This window comes from Tupaia chinensis, unplaced genomic scaffold (assembly GCF_000334495.1).
Source record: "Tupaia chinensis unplaced genomic scaffold, TupChi_1.0 Scaffold000146_1, whole genome shotgun sequence".
Classification (NCBI taxonomy): Eukaryota; Metazoa; Chordata; class Mammalia; order Scandentia; family Tupaiidae; genus Tupaia; species Tupaia belangeri.
Genome location: NW_006159616.1, coordinates 7,473,738 through 7,496,834, shown reverse-complemented (window position 1 = coordinate 7,496,834; position 23,097 = coordinate 7,473,738). Strand labels below are relative to the sequence as shown.

At 43.4% G+C, this 23,097-nt stretch overlaps 1 protein-coding gene across 1 annotated transcript in view; it reads right to left on the bottom strand.

Annotated features, from left to right (window-relative positions):
• Positions 1–23,097, bottom strand: part of LOC102483996 (F-box only protein 42) — a 45,793-nt gene that overhangs the window by 8,656 nt on the left and 14,040 nt on the right. The window lies entirely within an intron of this gene.

The window sequence follows — 23,097 nt, the reverse complement described above, 5'->3', positions numbered from 1 at the left end:
AAAGAGTGTAATGGGATCCAGAGAGAAGTAAATATAGAGGCTAGATACAACATAAAAACAACTGTTGTTGGACGACGCTTCATCGGGGTCGCTTTCTCCCTCCCCATCACCAACATGCATTTAGCAAAATCAAAGCAAAAAGCCCCTGCTGCTACCAAATGTACGTACAAATGAGGCAAAATGCAGCCCTTATTTTTATTTATTTATTTATTTATTTATTTATTTATTTATTTTGCGGAGAGAGAACCATGTCAAATTATATTCCAGTATGGTAGCATCACATCTCATTAAAAGTGGAATTAAGAGATTATGGACGAATTATTCGATTTTTTAACAATAAATAAGGTCTATGGTACATGGTTGAAGTAGGGCAGATTACTGAGACGTTGGATGGCAAAATTATGTTTATCATGACACAGACTACATCTTCTAGCTGGTAGTAAGGTTTTATCACTTAGTTCTACTTCTCAGGTATCTCTTTACAAGTGACTAGGACACATCTGTACCAATTAAAAATCCATGCCATGACAAAATTCACCTCAGGATCTTCCCCAGCTTCTTATCCAATGATGAATAGCCACACTCCGTGGTACTGTATCTCTCTTGCCTGAAATATCTTTGCTATTCCTTTAAAAGCCAGATTTAAGCCTTGTTCCTATGAAGAAAAACAACTAGACAAAAAAATTCCTGACCAGGACTTCTGTATTGTTCTTAGCATAGTCCTATTACTAGGAGTAATAGGCTTACTTGCCAAGTAGTTGGAATAGGATTATCAGTTTAAGAAAAAGTTTCAAATCAATTGCTTTTATTGTCCTCTTTAAAATGCCATACAATGGCCTTGGAAATTACCCAGCTTGCTACTGTACAATTCTAGACCTTATTCATCAGCTTGCTGAACTGTACCCTTCTCAGAGACAGATACCATCCAAGAATTTTCTTATATCCTTATTTCAGCTGTTTAAAAGCAGCTGAATGTGAAACAAGTTCAATATCATTGCTTTCAAGGATCAACTCATCTTTCTGGGCTTGAGATACTGAACAAGCAACACCTGGTCACATTCGAACCCTCTGGATGTATTTTTCACCCAAGACATTTCGGATTTCAATAAGAGACCCGTTCTCCTGAATGTTGATGAGAAAGTGAGCGTACACAGAGCTCATCTCGTAGCGGAAGCCCAGTGTAACACCCTTGGTCGTGTTCTGTCCCTGACTACAGACAGTGTGAACGGTAGCCAGATCCTTTGTTTCCCCACCATTTGTCAACCCGCAGCCTCTCCGTTCTTTCCAAGGAGACTGAGCTCTGCATTGATAGGACTGAAGTCCCTCCGCAGGGTTCCTCTGGGGCCCTCGGCAGTAACTGCGTCCCTTCAGAGTGATGTGGACATCCTCAGGAATGTGGAGGGTCTGACTGCTGAGAATGGTCTTCATCCTCGCAGCAGATGTGGCAAAGAGTGGCTCTTATTTGTTTTATGAGTCAAATGTTGATAATAATGAGGACTAGCAGGGACATGGTGGTTAAAAGCACCAGACTCCCACATGGCCAGACCTGGTATCTTGTTTTCTCACTTCTCACTTTGTCTCTCTCTCTCTGTCTACTCTAGTCGCCCAAGATCCCGAGAGGAGAATGGAGGAGAAGGGATTGCGGCGTGACCATCCTCTCTGGGGGGTGATTTCTCGCTTTCTGTCTCTCTGTCTGGCGAGTGCATGTGCCCTATAGCGAAAACCTCTACAAAAAAAAAAAGAGAAAAACTTAAATACTTAAAAAAATGTTAATATAATGACCTTTAGGGCCCTAGCTACGGGCCTCATACACCCAGACAGCCTCAGACTAGCACAAATGGGGCAGTCTTTCAAAGCTTGACATTAAGGTATTCCATTGAAACTGCAGTCCTTATTCCAAGAGTGGTTATTAGAGGCTATCCAGGCTGTGTGTCCAAATTGGCACTATGTTGATCAATTTGAGAAAACAGAAAGTTGGCTGACACTGGGTAACAAATGCCTCAGAGGAGCAAAATCTTTCAAAGCCTTTTGTCGTTGAAATAACAACCGCTATTTCCCTTAATCCCCGACTCTACAAATTACCTTTAATTTGCTCAAGACCAGAGCAATCTGCCCCTATATCCAGGCATACCAGAATATTAAAAACAAACCAAAAAATCCCTTTTTTGTTGTTGTTAAAACTTTCAGGATCCATTTTGCAAAGGAAACCTTAAGCAGAAGAAACTCCAACATTGTATTAGGCTGATGGTAGCTGAAGTGCTCCAGTTAAGGTGAATAGCTTAGCTTCCCTTCAGCAAGGCCTGGCAGGTAGTGTGGTGGTTAAGGCACTAGACTCCCACATAGCCAACCGCAGTTCGAGTCCCAGACCTGGCAGCCTGCTTTCTCACTTTCCCCCTCTCTCTGTCTCTCTCGGATTAAATTAAAAATAGTAATAAATAAAATTAAATAAATATTTATTAAAGAAAAAAAGAAGAAAAGCCTCTTTCAATTGTTCTCATGGTGTCAACTTACAAGGTCTTGCCATTGAAAGGTTAGAGCAGAGGACTGTCTTCCTTAGGATCTAACTTAAGGGTAACTTAATGTGATTTACTAAGAAGGCACCACTCCCTCGGAGTATGGGGCAAACATCTGAGAATGCAAAAATGGCACCAACTCTCCTGAATACTTTCCTAATAGAACAGACACCAATGCAGGCGGAATCTGACCACGGAAACAAGTGCCCGGGGACCAGTCCAGGAGTCGGTGTTCTCTCCTCTGGCGGCCCGTCCCACAGGAACAGTAACTACGGTGGGCTACTCATGATGTGCTGTCCTTCACAGCGTCTTTTGTAATCGTTTGCCACTCCAAAGGGGAAGCCTCCTGGCCCAACTAGAAAACCTAACTAATATAATGTACTGTAATAGCCTAGTTAAAAACTACCATCACTCAGGGACCAGCAGATGATGTAATGGCTATGTCGCTGGACTCCCCATGTAGTCAACTGCAGTTCGAGTCCTGGACCCGGTGGCTTAAACTCATGCCAGGCGCGTGTGCATGCGTGCCCAAGATCCCGAGGAGAATGGAGGAGAAGGAATTGAGGCGTGGCCATCTCCCCAGGGGGTGACTTCTCGCTTTCTGTCTCTCTGTCTCTCTCTGTCTTTCTGATGAGCACATGTGCCCTATAGCAAAAACCTCTACCCCCCACAAAGAAAAACCTACCATCACTCCAAAATGACTTAATTTGTTAAATACTAAGAAACGCTTTGAGTTCTTACCCCTGACATGGACTTCAATAAGTATTGTAAGGGACCAGCAGATAGCACAATGATTATATCACTGGACCACAGTTCAAGTCCTGGATCCTGCGGCTTAAAACTCATGCCAGCTGCGTATGTGTGCATGCCCAAAAACCCTGAGAGGAGAATGGAGGAGAAAGGATTGAGGCATGGCCTTCCACCCAGGGGGTGATTTCTTCCCTTCTGTCTCTCTCTGTCTTTCCAGTGAGCACATGAACCCTATAGCAAAAATCTAAATAAATAAATACTGTAAAACACTCAGGAAAAACAAAATACACAACAGGCTTCAGTGGTAACTTAAACCTTTTAGATTAAATGGGATTTAGATTTGAGATACTAAAAGTCCTGGTTATTGGGGCCAGCAGGTGGCGTAGGGATTAAAGCACTGGACTCCCACATGGTTGACCACAGTAAGAGTCACCGGACTAGCAGCTTGAAAATCACGCTAATGCGTATGAATGTGTACCCAAAGTCCCAGGAGAAGAATGGAGAAGAGACTGTAACATGATCATCCCCCTAGGGGAAGATTGCTCATTTTCCTTTTTTTTTTTTTTGAGGGGTTTTTCTTTATGGGAATCGCCAGAGAGAGATAGAGAGATAGATAGAAAGCGAGAAATCAACCCCCAGAGGGGATGGCCATTTCACAATCCCTTCTCCTCCATTCTCCTCTCAGGATCTTGGGCACGCACGCACACGCGACGGCCTGAGTTTAAGCCACCAGGTCTGGGACTCGAACTGCGGTCGACTACGTGGAAGTCCAGCAACATAGCCATTACGCTAACTCCTGGTCCCATCTCACTTTTTCTTTCACTGTCTCTGTCTGTCTGTCTCTGGAGAGTACACATGCCCTGTGACAAAAATCTCCAAAAAAAGGGAACCAGCGGTTCCTGTATCAAACTTTTAAAGTGCATATGCTTCAAGTTGGTGATTCTGTTTCTAGGGATTAATGTAATAAAATAGCTGGGCAAATGAAAAAAAAAAAAAGATGTCATTTGCAGTGTTTGAATAAATCAAGAAATACCCAAATGAAAGGACAGTATGGGGACCAGCAGATGCCATAATGGTTACATCACTGGACTCCCACATGGCCAACTGTGGTTCGAGTCCTGGACCCAGTGGCTTAAAACTCATGCTGGGCACATGTGTGTGTATGCCCAAGATCTGAGGAAGAGAATGGAGAAGGGATTGTGGCAATGGCCATCCTCTGGGGGAACTAATTTCTCACTGTCCCTCTCGCTCTCCCTCTTTCTCTCTCTGGCAAATGTATGCAACCTCAGGCACTAAAAACTCTTAAAAGACAAACACTATGTGGACTCAGCTGTGATGGCACGTGGTCCTAAGATGTTATGCTCCACGGGCTGAGACCACATGGGAAGCCCAGGTGCCAGTCCCTGTCCAACCTGAGAGATCTGGTACAGTGGCATACGCCTGCAATTCCAGTGACTTGGGAGGCTGACGTGAAAGGACCCCAAGCTCCAAGCTCGCCCAGGCAATACAGCAAGACCTTGTTTGGGGATGAAAATAAAAAGAGAGGGAGAGAGAGAGAGCCAGGCATGATGGTACACACTTGTGGTGCCAGCGTGGAGGTTAAGGTAGGAGGATTGCGACAGTGAGACCCTGTCAAAACAAACAAACAAAAAAACAACCAATCAAACAAACAAAAAACTGTGTGACCACTGGAAATTATATGGCCCTACTTTTACTGTCTTAGAACAACATCCATCCTCTATTAAGTGAAAACTGAAATAAGCAAGTGACATAAAATCATGGCCAAACTGATGGGCACTATGCTCCTGGCACTGCTCTAAGTGCTTTACAGGAATTGGTTCACTTAATCTTTATAAAAAACCCACAAAGTGGGCACTATTATAATCCACTGTATTGATAAAGAAACTGAGACACATAGTGGTTAATTTCCCCAAGGTCACATACTCACAGAATTTGAAACTAGGCAAATTGAGTCCATTTAAAATAACCTATTTGGGGGTCAGCAGGTAGCGTAGTGGTTGGACCTCTAGACTCTCACATGACCGACTGCAGTTCAAGTCCTGGACATGGTGGCTTGACATTCATGCTGGACGCTTGTGCATGGTGCCTGCTCAAAATCCCGAGAGGAGAATGGAGAAGGGACTACACTGTGGCCATCTCCCCTGGGGGTGATTTCTCACTTTCTCTCTCTCTCTCTATATATGTTTCTCTGTCTCTTAGGTGAACACACACATCCTAAAGCAAAATAAAATAAGATAAGATAAAATAAAATAAAATAAAATATGAGGCCAGCAAGTAGCGAGGTGGTTAAGGTGCTGAGCACTTCCACATGACTGACCATGGTTCGAGTCCCAGACCTGGCAGCTTGCTTTCTCATTCTCTTTCTCTCTCTCTCAGGCTATTACTCTCTGGTCAAATTGAAATAAAATAAAATAAAATAAAAAAAGGATAAAGTTAAAGAAAATAATTCTTTTAAATAAATAAATAAATAAAAAAATAATCTATTTTTCCTATACAAATTCATACACATAAAAGAAAATCTAGAAAATCAATAATACTTGATCTAAGGGGACCAGCAGATGGTGTAATGGTTATGTCGATGGACTCCCACATAGTCAACCAGACTGCAATTTGAGACCTGGAGGCTTAGAACTCATGCTGGGTGTGTGCCCAAAGCCTCCAGAGGAGAATGGAGGAGAAGGAATTACAGCATGGCCATCCCCCCTTGGGGATGATTTCTCACTTTCTGTCTCTATGTCTCTCTCTGTCTGTCTGGCGAGCACATATGCCCTATAGCAAAAATCTCTCTTAAAAAAAAAAAAATCTTGATCTTGAACCAGTCAATATGACGGTGGTTAAGTGGCTGGATAACGCATCACAGACTATGTGGTTCAAATCCTGGACCCGGTAGCTTGAAAAACACTGGGCATGTGTGCATTCATGCCCCAAATCCCAACGGCATGGCCACTCCCCCTGTGGGGTGATTTCTCACTTTTCCTATCTCTCTTTCTCTCTCTGCTTTTCTCCAGTGAGTGTACGTGAGTCCTATAGCAAACAAAAAGAATTTTTCTTTTTTTTAGTTTTTAAAAGTAAGAAATACAAATTTAACACAATTATTTTCCTGCTCCACCCCCAAAGTCACTCCACTTGATGCAGGCCTCTGTGAGAAGGTATATATAGTACAGATTCACAATCCTTCATTTTCATTTATTTCTTTTTAAATTGCCTGAGGGTGAATGTGCTTCCTAGAGAGGAAGAGAGAGACACAAAGAGGGAGGGAGAGAGCACCCTCCCAATGGGGTGTAGTCATGCCATAATCCTTCTCCATTTTCCATTCTGTCAGGATTTGGGGAATGCCTGCACATGCACTCAGCATGTCTTTCAAGTCCCCAGGGCTGGGATTCGATCCCAGTCATGTTGGACCCGGTTCCCTTAACCACTAGGCTATAGGGCTGCACCTCAATCTTTTATTTGATATTCCAATTCTTCTGAGTTCTCAAAATCCAATTTTTTCAAAAATCATTTGGTTGGGGGCTGGCAGGTGGCATGGTGGTTAAGGTGCTGGATTTCCACATGGCCAACTGTGGTTTGAGTTCTGGACCTGGTGGTTTGCTTTCTCGCTTTCCGTTTCGCTCTTTCTGGTAGAATTAAAAAATAATAATAGGGACCAGCAGTTAGCATAATGGCTATGTTGCAGGACTCCCATGTAGTCGACCACGGTTCAAGTCCCGGACCCAGTGGCTTAGGCTCACTCCGGGCACGTGTGCGTGCGTGTCCAAGATCCCGAGAAGAGAATGGAGGAGAAGGGATTGTGGAGTGGCCATCCCCCCTGGGGGTGATTTCTCACTTTCTGTCTCTCTGTCGCTCTCTGTCTTTCTGGCAAGTGCACACGCCCTATAGCAAAAACCTCTAAAAAAAAATAGAATACATAAATTTTAAAAAAATAATAATTTGATTAGGGACAGCAGGTGGTGTGATGGTTAAGGCACTAGACTCCCACATGGCCAACTGTGGTTTAAGTCCTGGTCCTGGCAGCTTGCTTTCTTGTTCTGCCTTTCTCTTTCTCCAATCAAATTTAAAAAATAATAACAAATAAAATAAATAAATAAATAATTATTTTTAAAAATTCATTTGGGGAACCAGCAGGTGGCACAGTGATTACATTGCTGGACTCCCACATGGCTGACTGCAGTTTGAGTACAGGACCCAGTGACTTGAAACTAATGCTGTGCATGTGTGTGCATGCCCAAGATCCTGGGAAGAGAATAAGGGAAAAGGGATTGCAACATGGCCATCTCTCCTGGGGGGGGTGATTTCTCACTTCCAGTCTCTGTCTCTCCGGCAGGTACATATGCCCTATAGAAAAAAATTTCTCTAAAAAAAATTGGGTGAAGAACTGCCTTTACGTGCGTGTAATTCATTCTAAACATTCAGGTACAATATACAGGCTTACACACCGCAGTCAGAACTGATGAACTAGAAAACCCGTACAATATGGAGTACTCTGCAAGAGCAAAATATCCTCTTAGTTAAAGGCACACCCTACTATGATGATATATGATGAGATAAACACCCCCACCCCAAAAAACAGGAAAGTTTTTCTACTGCTCAGGGCACTTCTTGTATTGCCTTCAAAGTAAGAGGCAATAGGGCCTCTAAATGCACTCTATGTCTCCGAAAATTGCTACTGCACAAAAGCAGAGGAAGGAAGGGTGCTGCTCTCATCGAACACTACAAGACCAACTGCGCCTGTCCTGAGATGGTGGGTGGACATGCTACTTGAGCCTATTCTCCTACAGCCAAAGGTCATCCTCATAAAGTTCATTTCCCAAACTCACCAAAAGCCTCCTAATCACACAGCAGATATAATCAATGGAGCAAATTTCAAAACAAGGCGCAAGCTCAAAAGGCAGTTGTGGGAAAATGGAAAATCAGATAGGCACCCTATACAACAGAACTAACAGTCCCTAAAATTGCTAATTGGTTCAATGTTTCCCAAGGTTCCTAAAAAATCAGAAGAAAATTTCACATGTGAAAGACAGTGGTAAATTACAAGGCATTCTTGTTTACTTTTGCAAAGAAGCTGGTGAAACAGTGAAGTAATTCCAAATTCTGGCTTGGTTTCTATGCCACTTTCCCACAGTTGTAGTTTCTATTCACACAGAACCCTGGACTAGAAGAGTAAACTGTTAGATAAAACAAGTACCTGTTTTAATTGACGGTGCCTATATTTTATGCATGACTAAAACTCTATATACTATAATTTTACATTTTTTAAATAAAAATACATTTACTTAGAAGCATTCAGAATGTTAACAAAACAGTTGCAACTTTTTTGGTTTTTAGCAAGTACAGAGTGTATTCAGTTAACAAAACAATTATTTTGTATCAGCTGCGTTAGAGACAACTGAAAATGAAAAAACTACGATCCCCATATATAACTAATTTGTGCTGTGCACCAACAAGAACCTGCTTTAAATTTATATGCCAATTGACAGCCCCCATACTGTACTAGGCAAGGTTAGTGCTATTGAAAATACCACCAGAACAGGGCTATCTAAAGACACATTTGGTAGTATGTTAACTATACAAAAAAAGACACTGAACCATTTAAAAACAAATCTTACGCAGCCCTACATTTCAGTTTTTCTTCTTTAAAAGGAGTGAGGTGTACGGTTAAATGCTTTATAGACAAGGGAAAAAGAACTGACAACTTATTATCTTCTTCATCTTCATCCTTTTCATCTTTCTCTTCATCGTTTTACTCCTCTTCCTCACTTTTCTTGCTCTTTTTCACCCTTGACAACTCCCTTTTTTGCATCAGGTTTTCCTTCAGCTCGGTATGCAGCAATATCCTTTTCATATTTTCCTTCAGCTTAGCAGCCTTCTTTTCATAAGGCTGTTTATCATCTGCAGCAGTGTTATTCCGCATCTCTCCCGGTTTCTTTGCAGCATCACCAATGGATAGGCCAGGAGTTCTCCTTTGATTTTTGGGCGATTTTTAGAATAGAACAAGGAAAAGGTCGAAGGAGGCCTCTTGGGTGCACTGGGATCCTTCCTTGAACTTCTTTTTTGTTTCCCCTTTAGGAGGGACACAGGGTTGCATTTCTCTTTGGCCCTGTCTGCCATTGCCATATCTTCAAACTTTCCTTTCTTTTTAGCAGACATGGTCTTCCACCTCTCTGAGCACTTCTTAGAAAACTCTGAGAAGCTGACTGAAACATCCGGATGCTGCTTCTTTTTTGGAGGGTTTTTTTTTTGCTATAGGGCACGTGTGCTCGCCAGAAAGACAGAGAGAGACAGAGAGACAGAAAGTGAGCAATCACCCCCCAGGGGGATGGCCACAACGCAATCTCTTCTCCTCCATTCTCCTCTAGGGATCTTGGACACCCCGTGTGAGTTTAAGCCACCAGATCCAGGACTCGAACTGTGGTCAACTCCATGGGAGTCCAGTGACATAGCCGTTATACCAACTGCTGGTCCCATGGGTGCTTCTTCTTGTGGTCTCTTAGCAAGTTTGCACAAAGAATGCATAGGATGACATTTTGCCTCTCAGCTTCCTAGGATCACCTTTGCTCTCGTTTAGTTCTCTTTCCTTCACAAGGCACAGAGCCACCCAGTGCCCGTCCGCTCTCATTTGCCCCGGTGCTGTCTCTACAGAGCTCAATGTACTGCAATGGCTCTATAATTTCACATTTCTATTCTATGATCATTATTTATTAATATTATTAGTTTATTACTTAGATGTTATAAATAATACTTATCATCTGAGTGTCTATTATGTGCTAACTATTGAGTGCTAAATATTTTAAACGCATCACCTCATTTAATCATTATACTCTTTCACTGTAGGTATTATTACTAGCCCCATTTTACAGACGAGCAGTCAGTAGTAGCTAACACATAATTTTTAATTTATAATGGAGGTGCTCCTTCAAGATCAAGTCGCTCCTGCTTCATTCCCCACTTCTCTTAGAGGTGCTCCTCCATGGTGGGGTTGTGCCTGCTTCAAACCAAAGGCCCCGCCTGGAGCCCCAAATGCAGCACACCAGCCCTTCGCAATAAAACTGGCCTTGAGGGCAAACTGAGGCCAGTGGGTACAGACTAACTAACAGCCCTAGCTCACAGGTGCTTCTGTGCAGGTGCTTTCCATGGCAGTGAGGAGCCTCAAGTTGGGATGGGTATGGGGGGTGAGAGGGATGACGTTTGCTGACAGGACTTATACTGGGACTTGGAAAGCTCTGACCAAGTGACTGGTCTTGATAGCAAGAGTCCAGGGGGTCAGGAAGAAGAATAGTTTGGACAGGCATTTCCCAGAAGACTACATTAACAGAAGAAACAGAAAATCCAGACGGCACAAGACGGGTTGCCACTTAAATTTAGGAGACAACAGACCCTTACAAAAAACTACTGGTTGGGCCAACAGGTGGTGTAATAGTTAAGAGTGCTGGACTCCCACATGGCCAACATGGGCAACTTCGAGTCCTGGATCTGGTGGCTTCCTTTCTCACTTTCTGTGTCTCTCTCTCTGGTGAGTGCACATACCCTATAGCAAACTAAAAAAAATAATAAAGAAAATTAAAGAAATAATTATTTAGGAAAAATAATTACAACAAACCTTTGCATTTATATAAAATTTATATAGCCCACAAACAATATAAAAATACATTAAAAAAGAGAAAGAAAGTAGGTAGGTAGAAAGTTACTTCTGCTTTCCAAGACCTGTTCTGCCCAAGAGTACTCTAACTTAATCTAAAACAGAGACTTAAACACTAATTAGACTTGGTACTAGGTACAAAAGCACTAATTCTCCTGCACAGGCGTGGGCTTCTTCAGGAACTGTGCCCGCACACCTCTTCCCAGGTTGGGCTAAAGGCTCTCTCCGAGGAAGGGGCAGAATGGGAAGGCAGCGTCCCATATTTATCTCAGTCCAACCACTTCGCACACTGTGGTGGAATGATCCACTTTAGAGTCTCCCAGTAAGATTAGAATATTCTGGGGACCAGCAGGTGGCGTGATGGTTAAGGTGCTGGACACTCCCACATGGCTGACCACAGTTCAAGTCCTGGAGCTGGTAGCTTGCTTTCTCATTCTCTCTCTCTCTCTCTTTGTCTCTCTCTCTCTCTGGTCAAATTAAAATAAATGAATGAATAAATAAAATGAAATTAAAAAAAATTAAAAAAATAAAGATTAGAATATTCTTGGGACCAGCAGTTAACGTAATGGCTATGTCACTGGACTGCCATGTAGTCGACTGCGGTTCAAGTCCCGGACCCAGTGGCTTAAACTCATGCCGGCATGTGTGTGCGTGGCCAAGATCTCGAGAGGAGAATGGAGGAGAAGGGATTATGGCGTGGCCATCCCCCCGGGGGATGATTTCTCACTTTCTGTCTCTCTCTCTCTCTGTCTCTGTCTTTCCATTGAGTACACACCCTATAGCAAAAACCTCTCCAAAAAAAAAAAGAATATTCTAGAGGGCAGGGATTATTTCTCATGGAAATGTCTGAAGAACTTAACCCAACCTTTGACACCACATGGTTATAAGATTCCACAGGATCTGGGATCAGATCTGCCTCCAGCTAATTGCAATGCAGCCTGGAGGCATCAGCAGACCTCTCAGCAGGGTTAAGATCTAATGTTTCTTTGGGTGTTCCCCTTTTTCTGCTCCAATTTTTCTTCTTCCTATTTTAATTTCTCCGTTGCAACAAGACTAAAGTTGATGAATGAGATAAAAACTCAATGATATTAGAAAAATCTTAGTCTGAGTTTTGGACCTCAAGTACACATCTTTATTATAACTAGTGATATAGCCACATCTTTAAAAACAACATTTCCTGGGTCATTTTTTGAGCATCTAAACAATGGGTATCAGCATGAGAAACTTTCAGATTCAGCATAACTATATATGCCACAGGCATGAACAAAAATAAATTCTCCATCATAACTTTTCACTTCTAAACAAACCCCATGAGAAACCCCTAGATGAATAGGCTAGCACTTATCAGCTGGAAATTAACAACTGGAAACCCAGTAATAGTTCCTTGTTACCATTTCAAGTAGTCTTTTGATTTAACTTCTAGGGGAAGAAAGGAGGTCCAGAGTCTCAATTTAATCTGATAATTTGTTAATTGCTCTTCTAATCAGTGGGGGGTACTCTTTCAAGTGGCTCCATTTACAAGTGAAAACAAAGTTGCTAGTCATAAAGTTTCTGGCCTGGTGTCAAAACAGGAAAATTTTAGCCAGCCAGGGTAGAGAGCCAAACTGAAATACAGTAAAATCTTATTTATTCTCTCCTCTTGAGGAACAAAAGCTATCCAGATCTCTACTACGCAGATTTTCCCACCTTTCTCTCCAGCAGCAGAGAATGTGTGCCCCCCCCCCAAAAAAAAACCCCTTGTATTCTAGAGGAAAAAAACCCCTGGAACCTGAAGTCTATACACAAACAGGAAAGATCTCCTTCTTCCATAGGGGAACCCACTGGCTCTGCCCTCATTCACAGGCCCTGAAACTAGCACAGACCCAGGTGGCTCCAGGACTGCATAGGACCAAAGGAAATAAGGAAAAGTCACCTCATGTAGGAGATTAAACAGGAATGGCCCATGGGTCCGGGAGGAGCTAATACAACAAAGAACTTAAATCTAATCGCTCAAGTAACATCCTATGCCTTTCCCCCACTTAGTTTTGGTATAGAGTATTCTCGCTTGCCAGAGAAAGAGAAAGCAAACAGTCACCCCCTTAAGGGAGGGCTACTCCACAATGCCATACTCCTCTCAGGACTTGGGCACATATTCGCATGTGCACATATGTGCCCAGTGTGTTTTTCAAGCCACGGGGTCTGAGACTCCAGCGGCTGGTTGGGAAGGATCCAGCCGCGCCACCTGCTGGGCTCCTATGACTTTTTAAAAAACAAAACAAAACTATATTTTATTTCAATTTGACCAGATAGGGACAGAGTGAGAGAGAGAAAGAAAGAGAAAGAGAGAAATCAAGCCACCAGATCTGGGACTCAAACCACAGTAGGCCATGTCGGAGTCCAGCGCCCTTAACCACTATGCCACCTGCCCTGGCCCCTTGGGCCCCCCTATGTCTTAACACATAGCTCATATGGGTGATGCCTGGAATTTAGAGCTTCCCTTCTTTGAAAAAATAAAAGTGTAGATGGATACTCACATACTGAGAGGCAATTTTAGTAAAAAACATATTACCTTAATGAGAACAAATAATCTGCCTTAAAAATAAATTATGAGGGGGAACCAGCAGATGTTGTAATGGTTATGTCACTGGACTCCCACACAGTTGACTGTAGTTTGAGTCCTGGACACAGTGGCTTAAAGTTCATGCCGGACATGTATGTGTGCAGGCCCCAAATCCTAAGAGTACAGAGGAGAAGGGATTGTGGTGTGGCCATCCTCCCGGGGGCTTGATTTCTCGCTTTCTGTCTATCTCTCTGTCTCTCCGGAGAGTGCACATGCCCTATAGCAAAAACCCTCTCTTAAATAAAATAAAATAAAAAATAAAATAAAATAAAAATAAATCATGGGGCCAGCTGGTGGTGTGGTGATTAAGGCAGCCAGATTCCACATGGCCAACTTCACAGTGTGAGTCTCAGACCCAGCGACTTGAAAACCATGGCAGGCATGTCCGTATGTGTGCCCATATTCCTGAGAAGTGCTTTCTCACTATCTTTCCCTCTCTCTGTTTCTTTCCACCAAGTGACAAGCCCAACAGAAACAAAAAAGGATGAAGAGAATCTCAATTCATTAGTTTGCTGCCTTTTTTCTTTTCATTGATCAGATTTTCTTTAAAAATCTATCCATGAGGGGCCAGCAGGTAGCACTGAGTTTAAGGTGGCTGGATCCCACATGGCTGACTCCATGGTTCAAGTCCTGGACCTGGTGGCTTAAAATATACTCTGGGTGGGACCGGCAGGTGGCATGGTGGTGAAGGGTGCTGAACTCCCCACGTGGCTGACTTGGTTTGAGTCCCGGACCTGTAGCTTGCTTTCTCACTTTCTCTCGCTCACTTGCTCTGTCCCTCTCTGGTCAAATTAAAATAAGCAAATAAAGTTAAAATAATATAATTCTTAAAAAAAAAAATACTCTGGCATGTATGTCTGTGTACCCAAAATCCCAAGAGGAGAATGTACAAGAAGGAACTATAGTGTAGCCATCTCCACTGGGGGGTGCTTTCTCACTTTACCTATCTCTGTGTCTCTCTCTGGTGAGCACACATGACTGATGGCAAAGGTATAAAAAAGTAAAAGGAATCATGTCATAGCTGGTAGAGTGAGGTGAGCTATAAACCACATTGTCATTGTTGTCACCACTAATTAGCCAGCCAGTACATAGAAGCACCAGCAATCCATTATTCGTATTCAAGTTCATGGCCTAGGTGAGTGGTACTAGTGACAGGGCATTGCTGCACAAGGCTGGGGCTGCATGGGAGGCCTGGGTTCAGTTTTAGATCTAAACAGGCCTGGGACCAGCAGTTAGCGTAATGGCTATGTTGCTGGACTCCCATGTAGTCAACCGTGGTTCGTGTCCTGGACCCAGTGGCTTAAAACTCATGCCGGGTGCCTGTGCGTGCATGCCCAAGATCCTGAGAGGAGAATGGAGGAGAAGGGATTGCGGTGTGACCATCCACCTGGGGCAGTGATTTCTCGCTTTCTGTCTCTCTGTCTCTCTCTCTCTGTCTGGCAAGCGCACACGCCCTACAGCAAAAACCTCTTCAAAAAAAGTAAAAAATAAATTAATTAAAAAAAAAAATCTAAACAAGCCAGGTGCAGTGGTGCACAACTAACTAATCCTAGCTAACAGGGAGGCTGGGGCAAAAAGATCACAATACAGTGGGACCTTGTCAAAAATACCGAGCTCCTTAACTTTCCTCTATCATAAAATAAATACAAGAATTAAAATTCAATTGGCAAGTGTTTTAGAACCCATTCCTCACATAAAATGTAACCATCGTGTAACTCACATATGTAAGTTAAATCACAAAAACCAGTTAAGATTAGGCAAAGAGGGGCCAACAGGTGGTATGAAAGTTGAAGTCCTGGATCCCATGACCAGCTGTGCCATTCTAGTCCAGTACCCGGAGACTTGAAAGTCACGCTGGGCGGTGTGGATGCATGCCCCATATCCCAAGAGGACACTGGAGGAGAAGGGCTTGCATCGTGGCCATCTCCCCACCCCATCGCCAGGGCTGAGTTCTCATATTCTCTCTCTGGCAGACACAAGCACCCTAGAGCAAAAACCTCTCAAAAAAAAAAAAAAAAAAAGGCAATAGGACTTTATAAAGCTTACTAAAATGGGAAAGAAGACAAAAAAGGGACACAGTGTATAAGCCAACATATCAAATCAACATATCAAATATAAAATCCACAACCCATATTCACTTCTAGTGAAAACCACAGAGAAGAGAAATGATCAGGGACACTATCTGAAAAGCATTATCAATTAAAATATAATTCAAGAGCTTATCTCCCAAAGAAGAGATGACAGGTTAACTTCTGAGGTTGAGAAAGATCGAGTAGTCTCCCAGAATTAAAGTTGATATTTACATCAATGATCCATCACAGCCTTTTACCCATCTAGGAAGAACACCCTGCGGATTCTTAACAAAGTCTCCTGAAACTCGCACACACTTAAGAAACTGGCCCGATCTTAATTATACAAGAACAGACAGCCAAGAGTGAGCACCAAGCATGAGCAAGTTCACAGCACTGCTGAGCAGGTCCTGGAAACCAAGAGGGTCATCCTGGGGGAGGAGAAGTCAGAAATAACTCTACAGTTTCATTCAGGACATAATATAAAGTTAATAAGTCTGTGGAGAACTGAAGAAACACAGGCTAAGACATCACACAAAATTAAGTTTATTGTGGTCATAAAACATGAAGTACTGTTAGGAGATTACTTGGATACCAGAGAATAAAAAGAAACAATGCTAAAACAGTTTGAGAGTTTTACCGCCCAGACAACCCAACAGAAACCAAAAACTTCTTTTCAAATTGGGACGTAGACAAGATCGCTGGGTGTAAATTTGAAAGCTGAGAATTCTAAGGAGTCACTGTTTATTCTCAATGACACTGTGGACTTCTTTTTTTTTTTTTTTTTAAGAGGTTTGTGCTATAGGGCGTGTGCACTCACCAGACAGACAGAGAGAGACAGAGAGACAGAAAGTGAGAAATCACCCCCCGGGGGGATGGCCATGCCACAATCCCTTCTCCTCCATTCTCCTCTGGGGATCTTGGGCACGCACGCACACGTGCCCGGCATGAGTTTAAGCCACTGGGTCCGGGACAAGAACCGTGGTCGACTACATGGGAGTCCAGCGACATGGCCATTACGCTAACTGCTGGTCCCACATTGTGGACTTCTATCTCAAATAAGAAAAGCTTGGCACTGTGGCTTGCCCATCCCCCTGGATGGTTATTTCTCACCTTATCTCTCTCTCTGTCCTGCCTCTCTCTGATGAGAGTACATGCCCTATAGCAAAAACTAAAAAGAGGGACCAGTTTCCTCTTGGGAAAGGGATTATGACATGGTCATCCCTCCCCGGGGTAGTGTGTGTGTGTGTGTGTGTGTGTGTGTGTGTGTGTGATTTTTCACTTTCTCTCTCTAGTAAGCACACACATCCTATAACAAAACAAAAAACAAAAACGAAAAGAAAAGAAAAGGAATAGAAGCTCAGAATACATCTGAAAGGCAAGCGTTCTCTTGTCATGTAGTCTGATATTTACCAGATAATAAGCATCTACTTCCCCATCTCCACAAACTTGGCATTCCCACAACACGTGCATATGGTGGTAATGTTAAAAAATGTATGAAGTGTATAGACTTAAAACACTAAAAAGCAAAATCTAATGCCTATGGATATACTAACACGTTATTCTAAACAATTCCACACCCTGCAATTTCAACGTCAGCTCTGACAATTGGAACCTAAGCCAAAGACAGATCAGGCAATCTTTTTCCAAAACTGACTTTCTAAACAGACTCTGTGTCAACCGTCATTATACCTGGTACCAGGTTTCGTTCTCAAATGTCCTTATTTCGGTATTTCTTAGCAATGTTACCACAGGCTCAGGAAAGTGAAGTAGAGAATCTAGGACTAAGTTTTTCTATTACACACACGACAAACCTTCCTTTTTTTGAGAGATTTTTGCTATCGGGCACGGGTGCTGGCCAGAGAGACAGTAAGTGAAAAAAATCACCCCCAGGGCAGATGGCCATGTTGTAATCCCTTCTCCTCCAATCATCTCTTGGAACTTTGGGCACACACGCCCAGCATGAGCTTTAAGCCACCAGGTTCGGGACTTGAACCGCAGTCGACTCCATGGGAGGCCAGCGACATAGCTGTTATGGGGAGAATGTGGTGGGAACATCAAGTATGCTCTAGCACTAGCTATAGGAGATGACAGGCAGAGCTTTAAATCTTTACCTAACAGTCACAGGCTCTGCCAATATTTACAGACTCTTCTCTAACTGTGGAAAATATTTTTTGACCTTTTTTTAATTGCCAGAGGGTACATGTGCTTTTCAGAGACAAAGAGACAGAGAGAGAAAGTCCCAATGGAGCATGGTCATGTCGCAATCCTGTCTCCATTTCTCCATCTGCTGAAATCTGGGGCACACAAGCACGTGCGCTGAGTGTGTTTCTCAAGATGGCCATGCCACAGTCCCTTCTCCATTCTCCTCTCAGGATTTTGGGCGTGAATGCACGCACACCCAGTGTGAGCTTCAAGCCGCCAGATCCAGGACCAGAACCGCAGTTGGCCATGTGGGAATCCAGGGACATAACCATAATGGATCTGCTGATCCCCAGGGCCAAGATTCATTTTTTTAAAAAAAATAATTATTTATTTAACTTTATTTTATTTGTTTATTTATTTAAATTTGACCAGAGTGGAATAGAGTGAAAGAGAGGGAAAGTGAGAAAGCAAGCCGCCTGTTTCAGGACTTGAATCACGACTGGCCATGTGGGAGTCCAGCATTCTTTTTTTCTTTTTTTTTCTTTTTTGAGAGGTTTTAGCTACCGGGCACATGTGCTCGCCAGAGAGACAGAGAGACAGAAAATGAGAAATCACCCCCCAGGGGGATGGCCACACCACAATCCCTTCTCCTCCATTCCCCTCTTGGTATTTAGGGCACACAAGCACATGTGCCTGGTGTGAGTTTAAGCCGCTAGATCCGAGACTCAAACCACGGCTGACAGCATGGGAGTCTGGCAACATAATCATCACGCCATCTGCTGGTCCCAGTCTGGGCTAATCTTTTAAGAAGTTTTAAAAATTATGGCACCAGCAGATGGCATGATGGTTACATCACTGGACTCCCATGTAGTCGGCCCTGGTCTGAGTGCTGAACCCAGGGGCTTAAACTCACGCTGGGTAGCTATGTGGCATGCCAGGATCCCAATTGTAGGAGAAGGGATTGCAGTGTGACCATCCTCTGACAGGGTGATTTCTCACCTTCTATCTTTCTGTCTCTTCAGTGAGTACATGTGCACTACAGCCAACATTTCTCTCTCTCTCTCTCTCTTTCATTTTTCTTTTTCTTTTTCTTTTTCTTTTTCTTTTTCTTTTTCTTTTTCTTTTTCTTTTTCTTTTTTTTTTTTGCAGAGAGGTTTTTGCTATAGGGCACATACACTCGCCAGAAAGACAGAGAAAGACAGAGAGACAAAGCAAGAAATCATCCCCCAGGGGGGATGGTCACGCCGCAATCCCTTCTCCTCCATTCTCCTCTTGAGATCTTGGGCACGCACGCACACGCACCTGCTATGAATTTAAGCCACCGGTCTGGGACTCGAACCGCGGTTGACTACATGGGAGTCCAGTGACATAGCTATTATGCCAACAGCTAGTCCCAATATGCATATATATATTTTTTTTTTTGAGAGGTTTTTGCTATAGGGCGCATGCGCTCGCCAGACAAAGAGACATAGAGACAGAAAGTGAGAAATCACCCCCCAGGGGGGATGGTCACGCCGCAATCCCTTCTCCTCCATTCTCTTCTCGGGATCTTAGGCACGCACACACATTCCCCCGGTGTGAGTTTTAAGCCACTGGGTCCAGGACGCAAACTGCGGTCGACTATGTGGGAGTCCAGCGACATAGCCATTACGCTAACTGCTGGTTCCCCCAATATGCATCTTTTAAAAATCTTTTAAAAGTTTATTTTGATTTTATTTACTATTATTTTTTAAGAATTATTTAATTCCATTTATAATTACTTTTTAATTTGACCAGACAGAGACAGAGAGAGAGAGAAAGGGAAAGCAAGAAAGCAAGCCACCAGGTCTGGGACTCGAACCATGGTTGGCCATGTGGGAATCCAGAGCCCTTATCCACCATACCACCTACTGGCCCCTATTTACTATTATTTTTAATTTGACTAGAGAGAGACAAAGAGGGAAAGTAAGAAAGCAAGCCTCCAGATCTAGGACTCAAACCACAGTCATCCGTTTAGGAGTATAGTGCCTTAACCACTACTCCATCTTCCAGCCTCGTGATGATTATATACTAAACAGATGTAGGGCTAGCAGATGGCATAATGGTTATCTCGCTGGATTCTCATGTAGTCAACTACAGTTCGAGTCCCGGGTCTGCCAGTTTATACCTCTTGACAGAAACATGTGCATGTGTGCCCAAAATCCCAAGAGGAGAATGGAGGAGAATGAACTGGGCATGGCCATCACCCCCGGGGGGTGATTTCTTGCTTTCTGTCTCTCCCTGTCGCTCCAGCGAGTGCATGTGCCCTATAGAAAAAAATCTCTTAAAGTAGCCTCGGCTTGAATAAAGGATAACTTATTTCAGAAACAGTGAGTGGTTTTGTTGTCAGGGAGACTCAACCCATGGTGGTCTCTAACTTGGGGTTTAAGAGTCCCTGACTTCACACAGGAAAGAATTCAAGAGTGAGAGGATGAGGGTCAGTGAAAGCATGTTTGTTAAGGAAAGCATGCAGAAGGGATTACTCCAGAGGTAGCGCAGCCCTGGGAGAGGAGATGGGTGAACAGTTTTGTTCCTTATGCCAAGGGCGGAGCAGGGGGAGAGAACTGTTACCCATAAAGAAAGATAGAAGGGTCACCCACACGGCAGGCTAGACCTGAATGTCTAGGATGTCTGGCTCATACGGCTTGGCTTAATGCTAAGCTAAGTAAGGGGCAGTTCATTCATGACTTCCCTGGGAAAGGGGCAGTGGTTTTCCTGGAACTACTGCCCCTCCCATTTTCTGCCTTATTAGGGTAGTTCTGGTTGTTGCCATGGTTATTCCAAACTGGCACGGTATAGGTGGGAGTGTCATTTAGCACGTTAATATGGTTCAGTGGAGATTTAATGAGTGTGAAGGTCAGGCAGGGGTAGTTCCAGGAGCCATCTTGGCTCCAACTGATTCAGACCCAGTTTCTCAGCTACTTCTTGTCTGTCAAGTTTTAGGTATTTGGAATACCCCTCAGCTAAGTCCCCTCCTGTCTCAGTTTAAACATTAGTCTTTCGAAGTATCTGCCCCAAGAACTACTCATTTGCTTTAGGCATTGAACACAGGCTGAATCAAATAATTCCGATCAAGAACAGAGGCGTTAGCTCTGTACAACACTAAAAGGTAGAACATTCAAGGTCTAGAGCCTCTTGGCAAAGACTACTATGTAAACGACTGTGTACTCATAATCACTGGCCAGGATTTCCAGTGGCGTCTGTTCTGTTCCTCCCTCAGTTAGTTTATCTGAGTGATAAGGCACTCAGCAGAACACTTCCACCAGTTTTGCACAGTCACCCAGTCACCAGCATCTATAACCATGAAGTATGCTCCTATAAACAGCATTCCTGTGTCCAGCCAGTCCCTCCATCTGCGCTTGCCTCTCTGGGAAAATCCCTTTGGTTCTTATCAACTCCATCTCGTTCTTATCTTTTGTTAACATCCTGGCCCATACCACCATCACTTCTTGCCTGGAATATTGCCACCTCTTACCTGGTATCGTTTCTATGCTTGCCCTCTTACATGGTCTCTTCTCAGAAACCTAAATCACTAGCCACTTCATTCAAAGAATGTGACAGAGCCCATACAGCAGCCAGCCAGCCGCCATATATGATACACTCCCTTCTCTTACCTGTCCAACCCTTCTCACATACTCTCCTTTGTTCACTCTGCTCCAGTGACATTCCTCATTATCCCTTGACTGTACAAGGCGAATCTCACCTCCAGGACTTTGTACTTGTTATCTTTCTGTTTAGAATGTTCTTTCAGGGGCTGGCAGGTGGCATGGTGGTTAGAGGCACTGGATTCCCATATGGCTGACCACAGTTTGAGTCCTGGAACTGGCAGTTTGCTTTCTTGCTTTTCCTTTCTCTATCTCTGTCTCTCTCTGGTCAAATTAAAAATAATAACAACGGGGAACCAGCAGTTAGCGTAATGGCTATGTTGCTGGACTCCCACGTAGTTGACCGTGGTTCGCGTCCTGGACCCGGTGGCTTAAAACTCACGCCGGGTGCGTGTGCGTGCGTGCCCAAGATCCCAAGAGGAGAATGGAGGAGAAGGGATTGCGGTGTGACCATCCCCCCTGGGGCGTGATTTCTCGCTTTCTGTCTCTATGTCTCTCTCTGTCTGTCTGGCGAGCACACGCGCCCTATAGCGAAAACCTCTAAAAAAAAACCAGTAACAATGAATGGAATTAAATAAATATTATTATTATTTTTAAATAATGTTCTTTCCTCAGGCCCATGGCCGTACCACCCTGAACGCAACTGATCTTGTCTGACCTCAGAAGAATGTTCTTGGATATCCATATGGTTTACTCCTGGTATCTATCAAGTCTTTGTTCTAGTATTCCCCTCTGTAATTATAAAACCCCTTGTCATGCTATAGTTTTTCTTCAATAACATTTACCATCTCCTAACTACTATATTATTGAACTTGTCTTTTTTTTTTTTTTTTAATTTGATAGTTGGGTGCACTTATTGGTATGTGTGTGTGATGGTGTACGTGTGTGTGGTGGTGTGTGTAAGAGAAAAAGAGAGGGAAAAAGAGAAGTAGCCCCCCCCATGGGGAATGGCCACAATGTAATCCTTTGTCATCCAATTCCCCTTCTCAGGATTTTGGGCACACATGTACACATGCCCAACGTGTTTTTCAAGATCCCAGATCTGGGACTCAAACCAAGCAGTCAGCCACTGTGGGATCTAGCCATCTTAACCACTACACCACTTGGCTGGCCCCAGGCCCTTTATTTTAAATGCCAAATTTGCATTAACAACTAATTACTTGATAACACAACTTAAATGTTTAATAGGTAACAAAAACTAAACTTTTCCAGTTTTTTTTTCCACTTATGCACATAGCCCTACTATTTTTTATTTATTCTATCTAGCTGTACAATCCTGAAATATAAGTCAGTCCTGATTGGCCTTCTTACCATCTCATTTCCAATTCATCAACAAACCTTATCAATTTTAATATAAAATGCACTTTAGGCTGGTTTCATGGCCTAGTGGATAAGCCAGCTAAATTCCACATGGTCAACCACGTGGGTAGAGTTCAGGGCCTGCTGACATAAGAAACCCACTGAGGGGGCATCAGCAGTTAGTGTAATGGCTATGTCACTGAACTCCCATGTAGTCAACTGAGGTTTGAGTCCCAGGCCTGGTGGCTTAAACTCACGCCTGGCATGTGTGCGTGCATGTCCAAGATCCCATGAGGAGAATGGAGGAAAGGGGACTGAGGCATGGTCATCTCTGGTGGTGGGGGGGTTGATTTCTTGCTTTCTGTCTGTCTTTCTGGCGAGTGCATGCACCTATAGCGAAAACCTCTCCAAAAAAAAAAAAAAAAAAAAAAACCACTGAGAG